The 13,085-nt window shown below is 44.8% G+C and overlaps 1 protein-coding gene across 1 annotated transcript in view; it reads right to left on the bottom strand.

The window, feature by feature from the left end:
* LOC119653579 (major facilitator superfamily domain-containing protein 6) overlaps positions 1–6,324 on the bottom strand; it is a 91,104-nt gene extending 84,780 nt beyond the window's left edge. The window contains exon 1 of the mRNA XM_038058324.1: positions 5,517–6,324. The gene's annotated coding sequence lies outside the window, so the exon portion shown is untranslated. The remainder of the gene's footprint in view (positions 1–5,516) is intronic.
* Between the last annotated feature and the right edge of the window lie 6,761 nt (positions 6,325–13,085).

Raw genomic sequence — 13,085 nt, 5'->3', positions numbered from 1 at the left:
CAGTAGCGACAATCGAGAGGAGGCACACAGGCAACTGCATCGCCGCTTCAAATAAGCCATTAGGAGGAATAAAAAGAATTTCTTCAAACAGCCGGCTGAAACGCCGATGTAATATCTTGCGGGGGGTACCTACAGGGTGGAAATGAAAACGCTGCGAAGATCACCTAAGTTGACCTGCCCGCCCCCCTGAAAGATATGATTACCACTCTATTTTCTCACCACGAAAGGAGCAGAAGCCAAACGCTAGTCCAGCTCAATGAGCTCGTATTACCTCCAGAAGCTGCGAATGTTGGAGTTTGAATGGCATCCCCGACAGAGCTTGATCCGTCTATTGGTTAGATGATTGCTGGGGAGATGATTGAGCGAGTCGTCATCATTGGAAAGCAACACCGGCTTTTCGCAACACCAGTATGATTTTCGGTGTTCCCACTCTACAGTGGATGCAATAAGCGTGGTGATGAATATGGCAAAAGGGGTACTGGTTTCAGTTGATGAACCACTTGATTAATTGGTCGCCTCCATACTCAAACGATTCGGCTGGTATTCCATCGGTTGTTAAGCAGTTCATTAAAGTACTTAACCTTTCGCTCCAATATGCCCACACGGTCAGAAATCAGACTTTCCTCTTTGTCTCGACAGGATAATCATCGCAGTATATCTGTATAACTTCATCTTGATGAATTGCTGGTAAAAATTGGGCGCTTGGTATGATTGCTCTTTGTATTTCTCATTTTTACAGACCTATATGGTTTTCCAGACTTCTTTTGCTCTCTCTGAAGTCATTTTTCGGTGGGGGGAGCTCGTTGTAGGACTGCGGGCGTACCCGGCTTCTTTAAGAGTGCTGCGCTGCCTGATATGCGACATTCCTCTGCTGCATTATAGGCTTATGTGTGTTTTTGAGGTGGGGGAGAAGCAAAGCCTCTGGAAACTCACACCCTAGTGGTGTATTGTACTCGATTCCCCCGTCTAACGGAATATCCCCGATTCCCCGATTTCTGTTAGTGGATGTGATGCTACCCGCGCTACAACTACATATCAGAACTAAAAGTCTGTGTTCATAGGCGGGACACTCACATAGAAAATGTTCCGTGGATTCCGCTCCCTCATTACAGGAAGGACACTTATCATCTTGGATAATTCCTATTCGGAACAGCTAGTGAATTGTGGCCAGTCAGAATGCCCAGAATATTTCTGCATGTCTTCCTGCTTTTCGACAGGATAAACTTTACAGTGTGTTTGTTTGGTTTTGAAAGGAATAGTTTGGTGTGTTTAATAGCATTAAGGCTCAGCCACCTGTCATTATGGGAAGCTTGCTCCCAGTTTTTAATCGCAGCATCAGCCAATGCTACTGACACCCCAATTGCCGGTTCCGGTCTGGGTATGGGGGAAATTGGAACGAGGTGAATGAGGACCGATGGGGGCTTGGCTATAAGTTTGTCACTCGGAAAATCGGGGCTCTGCGGAAGTGCTGCATACTGAGCACCGACCAGATGGACCGCGTTGTGCGGGCATTGTTCCCCAGACACCCTGTACGGGTTGATGTAAATAGCGCGGAAAGCGTCGAGAATTGTCTCCTTTTCACAATGAGAGAGCTCGAAGAAGCTATGAAAAACAAGAAGGCGCCAGGTCCTGATGGCATCCCGGCGGAAGCTTAAAAACTGGTGTTCCGCCAACGGCCAAAATTACTACTTGAAGTGTTAAACGCCTACTTGAAGGACGGCAATTTTCTTTGTCGCTGGAAAGTGGCCAGACTCGCGTTGATCAATTAGGGTAAAGGGGACCCGGAGCTCCCGTCTGCATACCGACCGCTGTGTATGCTTGACACGGCCGGAAAAGTGCTCGAGAAGCTTATCAGGAGTCGACTCACTGAAGCGATCCGTGCTGCTGGGGACTTATCCGCAAGGCAATTCGGGTTCAGAACAGGGAAATCTACAGTGGATGCTATTCTGGAGGTCGTAGATGCGGTAAATCGAGCCGAGGCACACAGCCGCTGATCTCGACGGATAGTGCTCCTCATAACGCTTGATGTCAGAAATGCATTCGATTCCGAGAGATGGACAGATATGCTAGGCACATTAGAAAACTCATTTCGCGTACCAAGCTATCTGTTGCTTGTTTGCTTGCTTGAGACGCTAAAGGGCCAAAGGAGGATGGAAATCATGTCGGGAGTAGCACAGCGATCCATCCTAGAGCCGAACCTCTGGAACGCTTCCTACGATAGTCTGCTAAGACTCGATATGCCCGAAAAGTCGGGTCCGGTCGGTTATGCAGATGATGTTGCGGCACTTGTTGCCGGGTGCACTGTTGAACAGGCACAGAGCAGACTATGCCAATATTGATGCGACGGGTTAGCGGATGGATGACTGCTCACGGTTTCAGCCTTGCGCCGAAAAAAACCAAAGTAGTCATCTTGACCAGAAGGAGAATCCCGACCCTGCGTTCCATATCGATCGGCGAGTTGGCTATAAAGTCAAAACCAGCGGTTAAATACTTTGGTTTAATGCTCGACTCGAAGACGAGCTTCTTCGAGCAAATCAAAACAGCAGCGGACAGGGCTGCAGCTGGAGTCGCAGCCTTGACTCGGTCGGAGACGTCTGTTTATGGGAGCAATGCAGTCGGTCCTGCTCTATGCTGCGGAGGTATGGGCTGATGCCCTTGACAAGGAGGTGCGTCGTAAACACCTTGCTCAAATCCAGAGGTGGGGAGCTTTGCGAGTGGCGCCTGCTTATCGCATCGTCTTCGAACCGGCTGTGATGGTGATCGCGGGAGTGATCTCCGTTGCCCTCCTTGCCAAGGAGCGCAAAGCTATCTACCCCCGTAAGGGCGAGACAGGTGGTTGCCCGAGAACAACGACAACGCACCCTTGCCGAGTAGCAACTTTCTTGGCAAAATGAGCCAAGGGGCAGATGGAGTGCGCGGCTCATCGACAAATTAGACACGTGGTTGAACAGAACGCACGGGGAGATTGATTACTTCCTTCCTTCCTTCGGTCTCGAGAGAAATCCTTGACTGATCAAAATCAGATTTTGTTAAAACGAACCCATGGTTCTTGAACCAGAAATATATAGGGACAGTCCTGCAACTTTGCAAGCCTTGCTGCCAGTAGACAAGAAGAGGCTTTAACATGCTACAGGTTAATTTGACTAACTCTTATGTTTGTAAACAAAAGTGTAATCTAATATGAAAGCCGCAGCTAACTGAAAAGTCTGCTGCATTCAGTATGGATCTCATCAGGGTTACCAGATTGTCCTTACCTTCTGCCGAAATTTCTGCTTTCTTGTGTCCGATGTCTATGAATATCGCCACACTTCGTGGTGTAGTAACACCCATGTCCTCATTCTCTATAAACTTCGTCTTCTTTCGAAGTGTCTTTCGTAGTCTTCGGTTGGAAGCCCTCCCAAGTTCACTGTATCCATGCTGCATGGATCTGTTTCCACATATCGGAATTAAACCAGTTGGGCCCACATCACTAGTTTACTTCCTTCTGCTTTTTCTGGTAGAGGCGGAGAAGAAGGTTCTGACAGTAAGTCTATAGTCCCTTCGCCTTTGCGGCTTAGGTTTTCTTCTGCCGAGCGTTCATCTCCCTTTTTCTGGAAGTGTTAGGCAACAGCGCCACCGACAGGCCGGTCGTAGTCAAGTTTAAAGTTCCTCTCATTAAGGGAGTTGCTGTACTATCCTTCTTGGCTGATAGCGGCGTTGACACCACCACTGAAGTGGCGAGCTTGTCTTCAACAGATTTCTCTGTGGGGGAACATTTTGTGGGGCCTCCAAAATCCGTGCCTCGTCCACGCCATGATTTGTCAAAGTAGCGTTTGAATTCGATGTCTGTGTCTTCTTACCACTTGGAGATTTAAAGTCCTTTTTTCCATCAAAATGTATTTTTGGACACCTTTAGTGTAGTAGTAAACTACGACAAGCTCACCCTCCACGACAAGGTAGTGTCCGAGAGGAAGCGTTGTAGGCTTACAACAACCACCAGCTATTCCAATTTTTTTTTGCAACTTCGGCCATACTAATGATGACTTTCTGTGAGACCAATTGCCGATATTGCATCTTCAGGGCATCTCGAAACGACATCTACTTTCTCTTTACAAATGCTAAGGAGGACCTTTTTTGGATTGCTTCAATGTTTATTCTCATGTAATTGGCAGAAGGGATTCTAAGTGGGGTTGCTGTTCGAATCCGGAGCACCGCACTAACGAGATAGTTACATGGGACTCTAATGGCCTCCTACATGTTCAGACGTCCATCAATGTTGAGAGCTGACGGCATTCAATCAATATCAGGTTAATTTGTTTGAAAGTCATCTCGTCTGGAGAGAATCACGTTTATTTTTCTTTCTACGCAAGTTAGAAAGTTCAAATGACCATTTCATAACTGGATAATCCAGAGTACGGTGCCATTGATAATTTTATTTAAGCTTCCGAAGTCCACAAATCGCGTGATTATGAGCTTCCTCAATATCATACCCGGGGCAGCGAAGGTTTGTTTGACTACCTAAGGGATCCTTATCCATTTCTGCAGCCCCTTTTTTAAGGGCGTAACTGTTAGTGACCCTAACGCTTATATTTTCAAAGCCGATAACAGCCGGTTTCATTTTTTGAGTGGCTAGGGAAGCTACTCCGAAGACCTGATAGAATATTACAACAAAATATTTCAGTCGACTAGAAGTCATAGTGCCTATATCCTGAAGAATAATTTCAAGTAAGGGACAAGACATTTATTCACCAAAACACGGTAGAGTCCACTTCAGTATCACGCCTGTTGGTTTCAAAAGATACAAATGAAGAGTTTTCCTTTAATACCGCATCGTCCCCTTATGTGGTAGGTGGGGCGTATATGTTTAAGATGTTTTCCAATCTTTAAAACCCTGCGAGCTGTGGGCTCAAAAGATTTCAGATAATCCACGGATAGAGGACAGACTCTGAGTTTACGTCTATAAGAACCAATTCCCCAAGCCGCTACTATCAGTATTGCTGTTAATGGAAAGAGAAACCCTACTTAACCTGGATCCGTTAAATATTTTTCGGTATCTTGATCTACGTGAATGCCAAACCTCTGAAGTAATGTTTATTGTCAACAATGCATTATTATCCGAATTTACTCTGAAATTTTCAAGGACGTCAGTATGCTTGATGGGACGTCAGTTTCCTATTTTTAACTGAGTGGCTGTTACGAGTATAGTGACACACCGGTAAATATTTAAACACAGCAGGTGGTTGTGTCAAAAGCAGTCAGCGACTCGCTACGCAGGTGCGCATTGCCGGCGTCAACTCTTGATCATACACAACCAGGTAGATACGATAACGGCCAGGTAAAATGTACTAGAGCCAGGTCGATACTGTAGTTCTTGTATCTGACTTAGCTGCACCTCCATGCAAAATATCGATGAGGATTATGAGGTATCTAGATTGATTACTATACCGGGTGTGTTATCATAAAAAAACACAACAACCGGCTAAAAAGTTAAGTTAACTTATATGATACAGAAATGAGTATTTCATTAGCATTCTCACCAAGCAACTTCCACCAGTTGTACTCGTATCTAGTACGCGAAAGATATGAATATCTAAACAGCTGATATCACCGTTGTCATGCCACACTGACCCAAACAAAAACAGCTGCAAACCGTCATGTCATTGATTAAACATTCCCAGGAATAAGGACCTCAGCTCACGGATTCAAATATAATGTCAAAAACCACGAAAAGTTCGCATTCAACCGGTCAAGGCGGAAAAGTGAGTGCCTTCAATTTGTCGAGACTTCACGCACTGTTTAGATTCCAACGCACTCACTCCGTTCACTAGTAATCACCCTGTGTGTAATCTAGAGCACTCGTGACACGTATCCAAGCACTAAGTATCTTATTCACAATACACCAAATAGATCCGGCGTTCAATTACGAACTGTTTGCTATCATTCCGCGACAAATAGCACCGAACGCGTGAAAGTTTCATCTGCCTCGCATCTCTCTATCGAAACTGTGATGACATCAGTAGAAATGTATCTTGAAGATTTATTTCTCTCCTGGCTATCTTGTTAGGAGATTTAACGCATACAACTGGGTAGAACAACGTCTTGTTTGAATGCGGTATTTTAGCACTTTTCCACAATAGATACACTCGGAGTTCAGGCCAGAGATAGTTTTCAGTGACACCTTAAGATATAGTCCGACAACCGCAAGATACTCGCACTATCTGCACAAGTATGCCGTCAACGGGTATCCATGTTTTGAAAATTGAGCTACATATGGACTGACTGGCGCTACTACTTTGATCACTAATAAAAATTAATGGCAATCATGGCAAGGGGATACTGGCGGTTGATAAAGCCACATTTGACGATTGATAAAACCACATTAACCCTCTGAGAGACAGAATACATTAATCGGCTCGTAAATTGTCTCGGCCGGCACATGTTCAATTAATCGGCTCTCGACCCTATCAAGCAATTCCATAAGTCCGGGATACAAATGTGGTTTAAAACGTAAACTCTTCGAATAAGACTTAAATTATTTCAAATGATATTTTGGGTAGTTTTTTTATTGATCGAAGATGTAGATATGAATCCAGAAGGCTCTTATGGGGGTGAAAAGTAGTAAAATGCAATAGAAACAGAGGAGAGCAGTAAAATACATAGCAAACAAGATATAGTTAAATCCAAGCTACCCGAATTCAGCTAATTCACATTTATTAACGTTATTAGCTATTGAGTAAAAGTGGACTTTGCCAGTCGGGTTAACATTGAACTTATGTTTATTATGTGAAACTATGTGTTGGTACTTGAATTCTATTAAGGGGTTCTCCCACTTCTGATTTTGAAAAGAAAATCATTTCTTTCATTGCGTTTAAAATTTGAAGTCGATCGGAATGAAATTGACTGAGATATGATCGTTAAAAGAGAAGAGTCTGTAACGTAAACGATCTGAAGTTGAAACTTTAAACCCGTTTTTCTACCAATGACACATCTGAAAGCGGTGACCGGAATTATCTGAAAACTTCTGAACCGATCTTATTAAAACTTGACAGGCTTATTCAGTACATATTGCATTTTTTCGATAAAAAATGGCAGTTTTATTACCCAAAAACGACCTTTAATTTTGACTGACTGCCATTCTGTAAAATGGAATTTGAAACATAATGGTGAAACATTTTTCATTAAAAAAATTACTGAACGTTGTAAAATATATGCGCCTTAAGATAATGTAATTATTGCTTAAAAAATGTTTGAAGTTTTCCTTAAAAAAGTTCGTGAAAGTTGCCTATTTTTTTGGGCAACTAATGGGGCTAACCCTAACCCCTTAATGGCCACGGTCTGGAACGACCTAGTGAGATTTCTTTAGTAGCGATGCAACCAACTGCTGCCTTTACCTCTACGGAACCAGTACTGATTATTGATATAGCAAGTAAAGGAGGGTGGGAACCTGTTTTTCAACATGGAATCTCACGCTTGATGATCGCACCCCCAGCCAGCAATTTTGGGGAAATGAAGCAGCTTCTTGTGGCTTCAGCGATTGGTGGAGGGCGGTGATTCCCTAGAGATGCTGGCCACGACTGCGGACAAAATCCATGAGGTGCACGTGCGCTCTGTGGTCGCGGAGCTGTTGTGCGAGGCCGCCGATGTGGCGGAATTAAGGAGGCAAGTGGCCGCACTTACGGTCAATGTGGTCATACTGACGGCGGAGATGACTGCTTTGCATTCAAGAGGCGTTCGGGTAGCCGCTTTCCGCATCGCACGCAGACATGTGCTGGTACCATCAAAGGTTTGCGGAGCGGGCTGAGCTGGCGTAGGAACGTGGTGATGTCTACTCGTCTATCTATACGCCTTACACTGTGCCACTCCCAAACAATTATCTGGTAGACCCAACGAGCTTTTCCTCAGCACCCGAAATTAGCGGCAACAAACTCCACGCCAATAGCCATCAGTGTCTCCATATTAGACGCGGCCTTCCTTGTTACTATGGCCTGCTGGTGGATATGCAGCATATGTCCTTGATAGACTCCACAATTTCACTTAGGTCGTCAGTCAAAAATTTCAATTTGGTTACCCAGCCCTCTTTCTATCGTTTTCACCACATCATTACCGAGCGTAGTCTCTGCGTCTGTTGAGCATGATCTCAAGCATCATATCAACACTACTGGTTCCCCAATCTTCTCAAAGGTGCATCCTTCCCTACCCCAGAGGCTCGTCGTTGCGTAGAAAGAATTTGAACAGTTACTTAAGCAGGATATATGCAGGTCAGCAGTTCGTCATCTCCACACCATCTGCTCTCAAAGCCCAACAGTGAATGGCAAACTTGTGGAGATGGCCATTCGCCTGAATACTCAGACGATTTCGGACCAATACTCTCGTCCACTCATCCAAGACTTATTTGGCAAACTGTCGTCTTTTCTCGACCTTGGATATCGCTAAGGCCTACCATCAAATCCCTTTAGCACCTTTCGAACTCTTAGAGTACACATGGATGACTTTTGACCTGTGCAATGCGGCGCAAACCTTATAGAGATTCACTCTGTACTTCGAAATTTGGACTTCTGTTTCGTCTAGTTGGATAACATTCTGGTCGCACTTTCCACCGAGTCCGAGTGTTTGGCACATCTCGAGTGCTTTTTCCAATGTCTCTTTGACGTTGAAAAGTGCAACTTTCTTCAGCACCAGGTGAAATTTCTAAGCCATTCCATCACCCGTGAAGGCATACAACCCGACCCAGACAAAGTGCAAGCAATGACGAGCTTCAGTATGGTAAACTTTTACCGTCGATTCCTGGCCAAAAGCCACTTACCATTAGACTTTACTTAACGCCTTTTTGCCTGGTGCTAAAACCAAAGAATCGCAGGAGGTTGTTTGGTCTCCAGGAGGCGTCCAAGCGTTCGAAGCAACTGATAGATGCTACAATTTTGTCATTTTCTCAACAAGATGCACCCCTCGCCATATTCGTCGATGCCTTCGACATTGTGGTAGGCGCTACTTTTAACCAGTTCGAGAACCAAAGCTGACAACCGTTGGGTTTCTTCTCAAAACAGTTGAATCCCGCTCAACGAAATTATAACGCCTTTGATCGTGAATTACTAACCGCATATCTGAGCATCAAGTACTTGCGTTATTCGCTTGAAGGGAGGAGGTTCACTGTGTTCACGGACCATAAGCATCTAACGTTTGCCTTAAAGCAAAAGCTGGACAAAGTGTCTCCTCGTCAATTTCGGCACTTAGCGTACATCAGCCAGTTTACATTGGACATTCAGCATGTATCCATCCCGTAAAGACAAGTTAGTCGCTGATGCTTTGTCCCGGATCTCTGAGATTAACATTCCAACCGCAGTCGATTTTTCGAAAATCGCTTTGGCTTAGAAGGATGATGCAGTTCTTTAGAGACTCCAGTCCCCATATTCGTTCACCTTTCTCTATATCCTGCCAGATCTTTGAAAAGTAACCTAGACCATATATTCCGGTCGTTTGCCGCAAGGAAGTGTTTCGCTCGATTTACAACCTTTTGAATCCCGGTATTTGGACAACGAACCGGCTAGTCTCCAGCCAATACTTCTGGCCATCCATGAACATGGACGTAAATTCTTGCGCCAGAGAGTGCATTACATGCCAAAGGTGTGCTTTTTCAAAGTCAACAAAACGTTTCCACACCATACACTTCGACATTGTAGGCCCGTTGCGAGATTCGCGTGGCTACGCGATCATTGATTGGTTTACGCGGTGGCCTGAGGCAATACGTCTGAATAACATTGGACCACAGTCATATCCTGACGTCTTCTGTTGAGAGTGGATTCCGCCGGTGTTCCCGCCGTAATCATTACAGAAAGGGAATGCAATTCGAATCTACTTTTTTCTCAGAGTTCGGAAAGCTTCTTGAACCGCATGCCATCTACAGTCCAATGGGTTGCTAGAACGTTGGCATCAGACGTTAAAAGCAGCCATTACGGCGCGTGACGAGCCGTCCTGGTAGCAGGTCTTGCCTTTCGTTCTGCTTGGTTTCCGTGAGGTCTCCGGGTGTATGGGGATAATCTACGATTACTCGGCAACCTGGTTCTCGAGAGAACCTTGGAGAGACTGGATTATTGCGCCGTTCTCAGGTTGAAACCGCCTCCGCCGCCTTGTCACGCGCAACTGGCGGTCCGCACCCATGGGGAGCAAAATTCTGTTTTTCCTGTGAATTTGTTGCATCAAGCTTTGTTTTGAAAAACGTAAAATATTAAACTTGTAGTTTGCGAACGAAAGTATCAAGGATTGGATTAGAGAGTATTGACTAGTCTTCAATGATGGGGAAGCGGATACGTGACTAATTCCGAAGAGTCTCTCTCGGCTGTGATCGTTCTGGTTTTCAGAGAGTCAGCAATAACTTTGTTTCCAGAATAACGTCAACACTACTGCCTGTTTGTGTAGTCATTCCGCCAAATGTAAGCCCCCAGAATATGGTATATTTTCTCTACCTTGCCCCCTTCTCTGTACAAAGATTTCTTCGACAGATTATTAGAAGCACTAATAGTTTTGTTTCTTTCTTTTTATTTCATTCTCTATGGCGACTTCAACCTGCCTAATTTTGCTATCTCATAGTGACAGGGCAACATGGTTTTGTTAAGCGTAGCTCCACTGCCTCCAACCTGCTCGACTCTCCCAACTTTGTCGCTAAATGTCTAAAGGCAGGAAGTGTATACAATCTACACTGGCTGCTAAAGCCTTCAACATTGTACTCGTAAATCACCAGATACTTCTATCAAAATTCTCCTCCCTAAGTGTTCCAATATCAATTACCTCTTACCTTTCCAACCGATCCCACCGTGTATCTTTTGATGGCTGTTCATCCCGGTCCTTCTCCTCTCATTCGGCGTTCCATAGAGAGATCCAAGTGACACCGAACCGTTGAGTTAGCAACCTGCCAGCAAGGAAAATGGTCTGGGAGAAAGACGGTGATCTTCTAAGGAATTAGCAGGCGCTTAAGAAGAAAAAAAGTACACTAGCAGTTCCGAAGAACGAACTAAAAGCTGCGAGCGACAGTGATCAAAGGGAAACCGAAGGGGAACGGAAATGGTGGGTCGTTAATGAAAAGACGAAAAAGAGAACAAAAGTGCAAATTCGTCCAGAGGCAATCGTTATCTCCATTAGGAGCAGTTTATCGTACGCAGAGATTCTTAAAAAGATGAAATCTGACCCCGACTTAACAGATCTGGGCGGAAATGATGATCCGAAGGGCCCAGAAAGGGGATCTCGAGTTTGAAAAAAAGCTTGGGCCTAAACCGAAGGCTTTCGCACCCAATTGAGGAACGCACTTGGGAGAATGTCACAGTTTTGGCCCAAACGCATGAGACTATAGAGAATCTTATTCGGTAAATCTCCAATTCATCACATCACAATGAATTAATAAGTGTGTCCAAAGCAAATGTGTGTAGCAATTGCACTACTTCCTATCGATAATACAAAGAAAATATTTTTGTTCAATAGATACTTTTTGGCCTCAACCTAATTCGAACGCTAAACTAAGCCAGAAACTAACTGCTCTTGTGTGGAAAGTTTTGTGGTTCTCTTATTTGAGTAACTCTGGCGGTGTGATGTTGACAATTTATGAAGTCGCAAGACTGACTACATTCAGCAGAAAGCAAAACTTCAACTTTCTCAAACTTACTTAACTGTAATATGATTTGCACCGAGTTTAGTTTAGTTTGCTGGGGGAGCCGCAGCTCCGAGCACTCAGGTCATTGTTAGGCCCATTGTATTATACCCGTAAATCGCCTATTCAATTGCATCAGGAATGTTTCGTTCAATTAGCCAAGTTTCAGCAGCACTTGATGACAACTCCATACCAACTGGCTTGATATGTCGCTACTATTTAGTTCTGATAATGCCGCCGGACTGTCGGAACAGATTCGAATGGTGCGACCCCTCCAGCTTTGTCGCTGACATTCTTCTGCTGCAATGAAATGGTATATATCTCCGCCTGTGTCCGCAAACTTGCCGGTAATTATTACGGCTAGATCGTCCGCAAATGCTTTCGCGAAGACTTTTTTGTCCTCCAGGAGCCACAGCAGGGTATCCATTACCAAGAGCCATAACAGTGGAGAGAGAACCCCTCCCTGTGGGCAGCCCCTAAGATATCCTACTTCAATCGACTTCTGGCCGACCAATATGTGGATTTTTCTCCACTCTAGCATGTGAAAGATCCCACTGATTAGCAGCGTTCCGATTCCATGCTGTCTTGCCACATCACAAATTTGCCGCGAATGAGGCATAATTGAAGGCACCTTCAATGTCCATGAATGCGTCTAAGACGCATTCTTTTTCGAACATCGCCTTTTCAATTGTTGCGGTAAATATATGGAGAGGTATCTCCGTGGATTTGCCTTTCTGGTAGGCGTGTTGCCTATGGTGAAGTGGCCATTTAGGAATGTCTCAATCCCTTATGAACCGATCTGCTAGTTTTTCTAGTCCTTTTAGTAGGTAGGAAGCTTTTTGCGTCTGTGTAGGTGGGTTTCCCTGGTTTGGGAATGAATAAATCTTCACATCACGCCATTTAATTTGAATATAAGCGTGTGCTAGGCATGCGCGATATATGTATGTAGACCAAGGGCATCCATTCCCTCTATTTCTAGCACAGGAATGATGCCATCTGGACCTGCACACTTGTTTCTATGAAACGAGTTAAATGGCCATTTTACTTGCTTCAGCGATACTACTTTGCATGCCCTCTCAGTTGAGGGCTGTGTACACCTGTTGGCCCCCCACGATGATCGTTGAGCCGACCTTAGGCTCTTCTTTAGATCCTTCTGTGCCTCTTTATAGCGATTCCAGCTGGCGCCTGAATCACACTTCACAGCACGATTGAGGAGCATTCTTGTCGTTCTCCTCTGTTTTGTCAAATCCGAGTTCCACCATAATGCTTTACCCTTCTTTGGCATCTTGAGTGGACAGCTTTCTTCGAAAACTACTGTTAGTTGTGATCATCTGGGTTGTCTTCTCAATTCCAACAATGAATTTGATGCGCTTCCCAGGAATCGTGATTCGGGCGCTCAATTCTATTTTATACGTCGTCCAATCTGTCTTCCGCGGATTCCGAAATGGAGTGGGTGCCCATTAGGAAATCA

Source organism: Hermetia illucens, chromosome 4, assembly GCF_905115235.1.
Source record: "Hermetia illucens chromosome 4, iHerIll2.2.curated.20191125, whole genome shotgun sequence".
Classification (NCBI taxonomy): Eukaryota; Metazoa; Arthropoda; class Insecta; order Diptera; family Stratiomyidae; genus Hermetia; species Hermetia illucens.
This window is presented reverse-complemented; position numbering and strand designations above follow the sequence as displayed.